We start from the raw sequence: 10686 nt of genomic DNA on the forward strand, positions 1-10686 counted from the left end.
AAGAAATAAAAACTGAATAATCCCATAATTCAAATCAACCTGCGTTAATCCTGGTATTTTCCTGCTAGTCTTTTCTCTCTGTGGGCATAATAAAAAATTAAGATCACGTGTAAATATGCATCCCTTCGTTCCCTGACTTCTTTGCTCAGTAAGGTGTGTTTCTTCCCAGATGATTAAATGTCCTTAACTCTGATTTTAACTGGCTGGAGGTGGTCTCTAACCAGAACTGGATTGGCCATAACTTCACTGAAAGGTGGGTACTCAGGGTATTTCCACTTTTGGGGGGTCATAAACAGTCACCTCAGGCAGCACAGAGCTCACTGGTCAGTTGTCCCCTTTGCTTTGAGTGCCTTCAAAGACCCAGTCACTTGACTGAAGAAGCTGGAATTTGCTCCTACAAATGTAGGAAATAAAGCCCTCAATTTCCACAGCAAACACACAGGTTAGCCTGGGGATAACCTTCAGGTTTGGCTTTTATCAAACCTCTGCTTCTTTGCCTTCTGGACCACAAGGCACTTTTGCTTTGAGGCCTGCTTCCTCTTGCCCCTCCATTTTGTTTCACTTCTGAAATCGGAAGCTCCTCTCATCCTTTTTAGGGAGAACAGAGCTGAACGGTGGCCTAGAACAGACCACAGTACCAGATCATTCCAGGCCATACCCATTGGAACTGATGATCATCTGGACCTAGATGCTTGCCTGCACCTTTGGCATGTGCTCAGGGGTAGCTGAGAGCTCAGATAGGAGCAACCTGAAGTGGAGGGGGCTGATTATGCTATAGGAAGAAACATCTAAGAATTTTCTGGAAGGCCAAGGTAAAGAAAGAATCTCCTGCCTCGGCATATCACTGGGTTTCATCAGCTCTTAAAGAAACTTCTGGAGGGGAGCCTGGTTCGCTCAGCTGGAGGAGCATGTGACTCTATCTCAGGGTCATGAGTTTGAGCCCCCATAGAGATTACAAAGGAAAAAAAGAAAAGAAAGGAAAAGAAAAAGAAACTACTTCTGGAAATTCTGGCCTAGAAGAAACCATTTATTCCTATTGTTTTTCTTATCATTTTGTACTTTTGGCTTCTTTTTTTGTAACATCATTGACTCTCCAGATTAGACATATATTTACAGTGCTTGCATTTCCACAAATTTTCCATTGTGTTCTGTGCTAGGAAACTAGGCCAGTTGCCAAGGAAAAACAAGGAGGATATATTATAAGACTTAGAATGGACCATAGCCATTTTTTTTTTTTTGTTTTTCCTTATTTTGACAATGGAAGATCTCACCCTATCGTGGTTTGTGGTTGTTCTACTCTGGTAGGGATATCGAGTGGAAAACAGAGCTGGAAATGCAGGATGAGACAGTTCTTTGAAGACTTTGAGTAGCAGAGAGAATTTGAGCACGTGGTCCTTAGGGAATTGGGCAAACAGGGATGTGGGCGAGGAAGGGCTGTATCATGAGTGAGAGTGCATATGGCAAGAAGGGAAACAACCTGGAAAGCCCTAGGGACTCCATGATAAAAGTCACTCATAGGTAAAAAAAAATATATCAAATATACTCAACTAAATAATATTTTGAGTCCTCAAAATATTACCAAGGAGCTTTCTTTCTCGAGCAAAAGTCCACATGGGAAAATGAAAGAGGAAGAAGAGCTAGGAAAAAAACCAAAGAAGTACAGCTTTGGAGATAGGACTGGGCTGACTCAACCAAAAGCGACCACGTGATTAAATCAAGTTGCTGTGGACACAATAATAGATAGAAAAAGCAATGTGATATAAAGTTCAGACGTAGACTCCAGTGCATGTGGAAATTCAGGATGTGATAAATGCTAATAAGATGATATATCAAAACACCTGCACAAAGGTGGACTCAGGGAGAAAGGGATGTAACTAGACCCATAGGTCATATGGTACAGATTAAATTTCCAAAAATCAGAGAACTAAATGTAAAATAGGTAAAGCAATGACTCTCAGAGATATGTGAAGTAGATGTGACTTTCAAGATGTTATTCAGTTATATGCTAATTATACCTCAATAAAGCTGGGAAAAATAAAAAATAAATGTTTTTCTTAAAAAATAAAATAGAACCGTGCTAGGTGGCTCAGTCAGTGAAGTGTATGCCTTCAGCTCAGGTCATGATTCCAGGGTTCTGGGATCGAGTTCTGCATCGGACTCCCTGCTCGACGGGGAGCCAGCTTCTCCCTCTCCTGCTCCCCCTGCTTGTGCTCTCTCTCTCATTCTCTCAAATAAATACAATCTTAAAAAAAAAAATAGAGTTCAAAATCCAGATGCAGTGCCAAGAAATAATGGAAATTGGGCTACATAAAAATAAAACACATCTTTGCATGGCACAAAAAATAAGAGAACAAAACACAGATGGAGACTAAGAGAAAATATTTATAATGTATATCAAAGATTATGTATTCCTATGTATATGCATATACATATATGTGGACATTATATATATGAATGTCAATTATTGAAGAAAAATAGACAAATTGCAAACTATACAAGTAGGAAATTTTTAAAAAGATTAAAATGGCACTTGTGATGAGCACAGGTGATGTATGGAAGTATTGAATCATTATATTGTACACCCAAAAACTAATATAACACTGTATGTTAACTATTACAGAATATTTATTTTTATTTTATTTTTTAAAGGCTTGCATTCTTTTCTTACTTTATTTTTCAATTTTATTATGTTATGTTAGTCACCATACAATACATCATTTGTTTTTGATGTGGTGACCCACAATCCATAGTTTTTGTGTAACACCCAGTGTTCCATGCAGTACATGCCCTCCTTAATACCCATCACCAGGCTAACCAATCCCTCCCCCCACCAAAACCCTGTTTGTTTCTCAGAGTCCATAGTCTCTCATGGTTCATCTCTCCCTCCGATTTCCCACCCTTCATTTTTCCCTTCCTTCTCCTAATGTCCTCCTTGCTACTCCTTATGTTCCACAAATAAGTGAAACCATATGATAATTGACTTTCTTTGCTTGACTTATTTCGCTTAGCATAATCTCCTCCAGTCCCACCCAAGTTGATGCAAAAGTTGGGTATTCATCCTTTCCGACGGCTGAGTAATATTCCATTGTATACATGGACCACATCTTTATCCATTCATCTGTTGAGGGGCATCTCGGCTCTTTCCACAGTTTGGCTATTGCAGACATTGCTGCTATGAACATTGGGGTGCATGTGGCCTTTCTTTTCACTACATCTGTGTCTTTGGAGTAAATACCCAGGAGTGCAATTGCTGAGTCATAGGGTAGCTCTATTTTTAAATTTTTGAGGCACCTCCACACTGTTTTCCAAAGTGGCTGTACCAACTTGCATTCCCACCAACAGTGTAAGAGGGTTCCCCTTTCTTCACATCCTCGCAAACATTTGTTGTTTCTTGCCTTGTCAATTTTTTGCCATTCTAACTGGTGTAAGGTGGTATCTCATTGTAGTTTTGATTTGAATTTCCCTGATGGCTAATGATGATGAACATTTTTTCATGTGTCTGTTAGCCATTTGTATGTCTTTTGAGAACTGTCTGTTCATGTCTTCTGCCCATTTTTTGACTTATTTTTTTGGGGGGTGTTGAGTTTGAGAAGTTCTTTATAGATCTTGCATATCAGCCCTTTGTCTGTAGTGTCCTGGGAAATTCTACCAAACATTCAAAGAAGAAATGATACCTATTCTCCTGAAGCTGTTTCAAAAAGTAGAAACAGAAGGAAAGCTTCCAGACTCATTCTCTGAGGCCAGCATTACCTTGATCCCCAAACCAGGCAAAGATCCCATCAAAATGGAGAATTTCAGACCAATATCCCTGATGAATATGGATTCCAAAATCGTCAACAAAATCCTAGCTAATAGGATCCAACTGTACATTAAAAGGATCATCCACCACAACCAAGTGGGATTTATCCCTGGGATTCAAGGTTCAACATTTGCAAATCAATCAATGTGATAGAACACATTAATAAGAGGAGAGAGAAGAACCATATGGTCCTCTCGTTTGATACAGAAAAAGCATCTGACAAAATACAGCATTCTTTCCTGATTAAAACTCTTCAGAGTATAGGGATAGAGGGAACATTCCTCAATTTCCTAAAATCATCTGTGAAAAACCCACAGCGAATATCATTCTCAATGGGGAAAAGCTGACAGCTTTTCCCCTTAAGATCAGGAATACGTCAAGGATGCCCACTCTCGCCATTATTGTTCAACATAGTACTAGAAGTCCTAGCAACAGCAATCAGACAACAAAAAGAAATATAATTTATTCAAACTGGTGAAGAAGTCAAGCTCTCTCTCTTCGCAGATGACATGATACTCTATGTGGAAAACCCAAAAGACTCCACCCCCAAATTACTAGAACTCATACAACAATTCGGTAATGTGGCAGGATACAAAATCAGATTTACTTCTATAAAAAGAAATGCAAATTTAAACTAAATTGAAATGTTATTTTTTTCTATTTGGCAAAAATTGGAAACTTGCTAACTTGCTTTTACAAATCTGAGAATAAACAGAAATGCTTTCATTGTTGGTAGGAATGCAAGATTGAAACATGGACACATGGAAAGCTGGTATGTGTCAAAGGTACTGTGTTTTAGATAGTAAATGAAAATTTCCAGTCTCATCCCTAGTATTTATCAAAATACATAGCCACCCAGACCCTCAAAGTCCTATACCTTTGGGAAATATCAATTTCCTTAAAATGAAGGGATTGCTTTTTTGTGTAAAAAAACAAACAAACTGGACAGTTCACATTTAGGGGAAATTGTCATTATTTACCAAACAACATATGCAAATTACGCTTTTGCCCTAGGAAATGCCTACCAAAAATATGAAAAGATATATCCCAAGGCTACTGATTGATGTATTGTTTGTACTTGTGAAGTATTGGGAAATTGGGTTAAATAAACTCAAGTTCATCTCAACATGGAGCCATTTACCACTGCACAGGACAAGAGAAAGTTATTTTCTACTTTTAAGTGGAGTATAGTTGACACATAATGTTACATCGGTGTCAGGTGCACAACATAGTGATTTAACTTCTCTTCACATTAAGCTGTGCTCACCACAAGTGTAGCTACCACCCATCACCACAGGAAGCTATCACAGTATCATTGACCATATTCCCTGGGCTGTGCCTTTTATTCTCATGACTTATTCCTTTCATAGCTGGAAGCCTGTATTTCCAGCTCACTTTCAACTCCTTTTGCACATCCCCCCCCAATCGTCTCTCCTCTGGTAACCACCAGTTTGTTCTCCGTATTCATAGATCTGATTCTGCTTTTTGTCTGTTTGTTTATTCATTTGTTTTGTTTTTTAATTTTGCATATAAGTGAAATCATATGATATTTGTCTTTCTCCATCTGGCTTATTTTACTCAGTGTAATACCCATTAGGTCTATCCATGTTGTCACAAATGGCAGGATCTCATCCTTTTTTTAAGGCTGAGTACTATTCCATTATTTGTATATGTATGTGTACATCATAACTTCCTTAGCCACACTTGGGTTGCTTCCATATCTTGGCTATTGTAAATAATGCTGCAGTAAACATAGGGGTGAATATGCCTTTCTAAAAATATTTATTTTATTTCTTTTAGAGAAAGAGAGAGAGCAAGCAAGCGGGGGGAGGGGGCAGAAGGAGAGGGAGAGAGAATCTCATGCAGACACCCCACGAGCTCGGAACCCAACTCAAGGCTTGATCTCACAACCCCAAGATCATGACCTGAGCCCAAATAAAGTCAGCCACTTACCCAACTGAACACCCAGGGATGAATATGTCTCTTCAAATTAGTGTTTTTGTTTTCTTTGGATAAATATCCAGTAGTGGAATTATTGGATCATATGGTATTTCTATTTTAACTTTTTGAGGAACCTCCATACTGTTTTCCACAGTGGCTGCACCAGCTTGCATTCCCACCAACAGTGCATCAGGGTTCTTTTTTCTCCACATCCTCAAAAACACTTGTTTCTTCTCTTTTTGATCCTAGCCATCCTGGAAGGTGTAAAGTGATATCTCATTGTGGTTTTGATTTGCATTTCCCTAATGATGAGTGATGTTGAGCATCTATTCATGTATCTGTTGGTTATCTGGATTTCTTCTTTGAAAAATATCTCTTTCAGGCCTTCCACCCATTTTAATTGGATTATTTGTGTTTTTTTGGTGTTGAGTTGTATAAGTTCTTTTATATATTTTGGGTATTAACCCCTTTATCAGATATGACATTTGCAAATATCTTCTTCCATTCCATAGGTTGCCTTTTTATTTTTTGATGGCTTCCTTTGCTGAGTTTTTATTTTGATGTAGTCCCAATGGTTTAATTTTGTGCTTTTGTTTCTCTTGCCAGAGGAGACACATCTAGAAAAATGTTGCTATGGCCAATTTCAGAGTAATTACTGCCTGTGTTCTCTTCTAGGATTTTTATGGTTTCAGGTCTTACATCAAGGTCTTTAATCCATTTTGGGAGTCTTTTTGTGCATGGTGTTAAGACAGTGGTCCAGTCTCATTCTTTGCAAGAAAGTTATCTTTATATATAGTGAATTTTAGGGTGGGTTTTTAAATGAAAAGAAGGATAGAGTAAAGAGAAGAAAAAATACTGCTGGGAGAACTTTAGATAACAATATGAAGACATAGGGAAACCAGAAGGCCTAGGTGCCTCGGCTTACTATGGCACAAAGAGATACAAGAAGGATAAGCATTTAAAAGCAGTGAGATACCATCAACCGTATTATTTATATAGAAATGAATCTAGTGGGGGAAGAGAAGGCGTTTGCTTCAGCGTAATGGTCAGTGGCTGATAGAATCAGCTAAGTGGAATTTTAAGGGGGAACACGATATGTACACACTCTCAAAGTATTTCCCCACAAATCAAGTATTAGTTACAAAGGGCAAATAGAAACTGCACTGTGGAGAAACCTGAGGGATGCCAAATTAACCAAGTTACGAAAGCAAAATCACCCATAAGGAAAAATAAGGACAATGTCGCTGGCGTGGTATTCCACTGCAAAATGCACACCCTGAATCTAAGCATGAGGTGCCCTTGGACAAAGTTCTTCTGTATGCATCATGGTTTCTTTCTCTGCAGAGCCTCCCCCTTCTCCTCAGCCCTGGATCATTGCCCCTCACTACACCAGCCATGACCAACGGCTGTGAGGAAAGGCACCCGAGGTCTCTGTTCATGCACTTGTTTTAAAATTCATTAATCTGGATGGGATTCCATGAGCTAGGGAGCTCTGGGGATGCACACAAACCACCCAAGTGTGGGAAGAGGTGGTGACCTGGGCAGGACCCGCGAATCTTCTGACTGTCCAGCTCTGACCAGGCGCGGGGCAGTCTTCACTTGATGGCGCATTTGGACAGTGCCTGAAATGCAGAACTGTGCACTTATGACAGGTAGAAATGGTCTTCTGAAAAAGAAGAAGTCCACATCTTCTTTGGGACCACTACAGAGACTGACAAATGAGGAAGTAGCCGTTCTGCTTCTGGTAAAATGTCAGTGTCAAAATGTGAGCGGGCGGGGAGGGTAATGGACGCATACCCATGCATCCTGTTGCTCAGCGTGGCCTTCCAGGCTCTGTCCCTGGGACCCCTCTGCACAGCTGAGGTAGGCAGAAAAGTCCCCGAGGTTGCAAAACTCGCCACCCTGCTCTGCTTTACTCTACAGGGGAGGAAATTGAGTCATATTTTTATTATATCATTTGGTACTTTTAGAATGAGTCTTGAATTCCACTTTAAAATTCCCCTCAAATTATTTTCTCGGTGGTGTATTATCAATTTACCATTCATTAATAAATAGTCTTAAATTAAGCATTGGTGGTCAATTAAGCAACTATTAACCAATCAATAATGTGGTTATTTGCTGAGTAAATGTTCGTTTATTGTCTTTTACATGCTGGAGCACAGTGTGAGGTATACTCACGGTTTAGCAATGAGAATGGCTTAGAATTCCATGGGGCAATTTATTGCTTAACTCCTTTTGCTGGCTTACAGAATCATTATAACAAATTCTCAAATACACCCCCTACCCTATCAGGGATAATTATTTATGAGGCAGGGAGAGACATTGAATGTGTGTAAATAGCATAAAGTCAGCTTGAAATGCACAATTAGTCACTACTGTGGAGGTCCTAGACACCAGGTGAGATTATGTTAGATCTGTAGGTGAAGGGGAGCCTTGAGTGGGGATTCAGGAGAGATAGGAGTGGGGACACCAAGAGAGGCAGATTCAGATCTGGTATCTACTCCGACATGGGAAGTCACAGGGTAGGAACTTCTGAGTAGGAGAAATGGGGATGAGGAGTTCTTTCCAGTAGAGTCTGTTTCTCCAGAGAGGAGGAAGATCTATGAGCTGTGCCTCATGCACATTCAGTTTTTGGAAGATGTGTAGGAAGTCGAGAATGGACAGAATCACCGTTCCTGTGCAGAGGCTTTTCAGCATTTTGTCTCCCCTCATTTAAAAACAATGCCATTGCCTTCTTTATTGGTAAAATAGTAACCTGTTGCCTCCTGCAGATTTTTTCTTTTTTTCCTAAAACGTGCATTGTTGACCTTACCATTTTGTTAAATATTCCATTACTTCCGGATACCCCCAAACCACTGACACCTGAATGGACCAGTGAGAGTGGAGGCATACTACTAATCAGTAGTTCCCTGGACCCACCCTTGTGGTTATTTCTCTAGTTCTGGAATCCTTAGACTGAACAGACATCCTCAACAGCGGACTCTGGTTTTCTGATGTGTGGAGTAAGAGATTCATTGAAGGAAAGGCCACGTGGAAGGTGCTGGAAATGCCTCTCCCTACCAAATAGTAATGAAACAAAAGTAATTCCGCACACTCGGAGAGATTGCAGATTCATACCACAACCAAGAACTCAGAAAGATCCAGAGACAATGACGTCTTCCACTCCCCACTCGACTTGCCTAGTTGGTTTGCACAGAAGAAAGAGACGGACCTTGGAGTAGTGGGTTCTTATATATCAGGTGATTCCAATTTCCACTTCTGCTCCAGCTGAAGACCCATAGAGAAACCCATGTAACCCCTGACACCTGGTGTGCAGCTGTTGATTGGTGGGTTTATTGTGGGTCTGTCTATAAAGGCCTTTAGGTTCAGTCTGCCATTAGTTCTCAGGGCCAGTCATACTCTGTCCCTGCCCACATTTGTTCGGGTCCATGTCACATGTCCAGCCCAGCGCACGTCTCCAGCCCTGCATCTGACTCCTGCACATGTCTCCAGCCCTGAGCATGTCTCCAGTCTCCAGTCTCCAGTCTCCAGTCTCCAGTCTCTAGCCGTGCATCTGGCTCCAGCCCTGAGTGCATCTCCAGCCCTGTACTATCCAGGCTGCAGGGACCGTGACCGTCCATTGCACAGGACATCACACAGGTCCAGTACACACCGTGTGGATTGCATCTGTGAAACAGAAAGTAGCAACTATTCTAGGTGTTTTGTAAGAGGGTGGGAAATAAATCTCCCCAAATTTTAGGTTCTTGCCACCTTGGTGAAATTTTTAGGAGTCCAATTGCCTGAGGCCTGTTGAGATACCCTACCCAAGGTGAAGACTCATTGCTCCATCTAATCCTCCTACTAATGAGACAGTAGCTCAATCCCTAGGGGACCAGTTTTGGAATGTGGAGACAAAATACATACTGCTCCCTGGGCATGCTACCTCCACCCACTTACTGTGTCTCAAGAGGCTGTTGGTTTTGAGTGGAGTCCGGAACAAGAGAAATCCTTGCAATGGGCCCAGACTGCAGAAAGCCTAAGTTGTATGACCCAAAAGATCCAATGGTGTTTGGAGCTTCTGTGGCAGATGAGGTCGACATCCTTTGGCAGGGAACTATATAGATGAAGTGCAACACAGATATTAAAGATTTTGGAGCCACACTATGCCATTCTGCAGAGAACTACTCTCCTTTTGTGAAGGAGTTCTGGGTTGCTCCTGAGCTCTAGTGGAGACAGAATGCTTGGCCATGAGTCATCACAAGGGTCCTTATGAGTGAAGGAGGGGGCCGGGGGGGGCAGAGGCAAAGAAGAGACTCCAGAGTACTGGAGCAATGTAGGCTGGCTCTGGAGATGGAAGGGGGCAGCAAGGCATACGGGCAGGGCTAGCAGCTTGCGAAGGCAAGGAAATGGATTTGCCCCCAGGGCCTATAGATGGAGCACAGCCCCGGGACACCTCGATTTTAACTCAGGGGTGTTCATGTTGGAATTCAGTTCTCCAAAAGGATAAGATAATAAATCTGTGCAGCTTTAACCCACTAGCATGTAGTGATTGGCTATGGCAGGAACACAATAGGAAAATAATATACCACATAGTCCTTTTCAAATTGGGTTTCTTTTTTGCTTTTAGTTTTTTGTTTTGCTAATGCGAGCTCTGAAAACTAGTTTGAATCAGTCTAGTCCAGCAATGTATTTCTGGGCCAGACAAAATGCAAACATTCAATAAATACCTATTGAAGCTTGGGTCACAAGGGGGGGTATCAGGCCAGGAAGACAAGAGTTTAAGGGTCAGGTGAGGCCTCAGATATGGTCAGAAACATCTGCAAAGTCCATCGCCTGCCCTAACCTCAGCCCTGGGGAAATGACAGCTGGGCTGTTCCCCTTCCTGTGGGGCTGCTGACGTGACAACCCCATGACAAGGAGGATCAGCCTCCGCATGACCACACCCTGTGTGTCTGCCCGTCCTGTGG

The sequence above is a fragment of the Callorhinus ursinus genome, unplaced genomic scaffold (assembly GCF_003265705.2).
Source record: "Callorhinus ursinus isolate GAN/ISIS: 27379988/994484 unplaced genomic scaffold, GSC_fseal_2.0 scaffold106, whole genome shotgun sequence".
Taxonomy (NCBI): domain Eukaryota; kingdom Metazoa; phylum Chordata; class Mammalia; order Carnivora; family Otariidae; genus Callorhinus; species Callorhinus ursinus.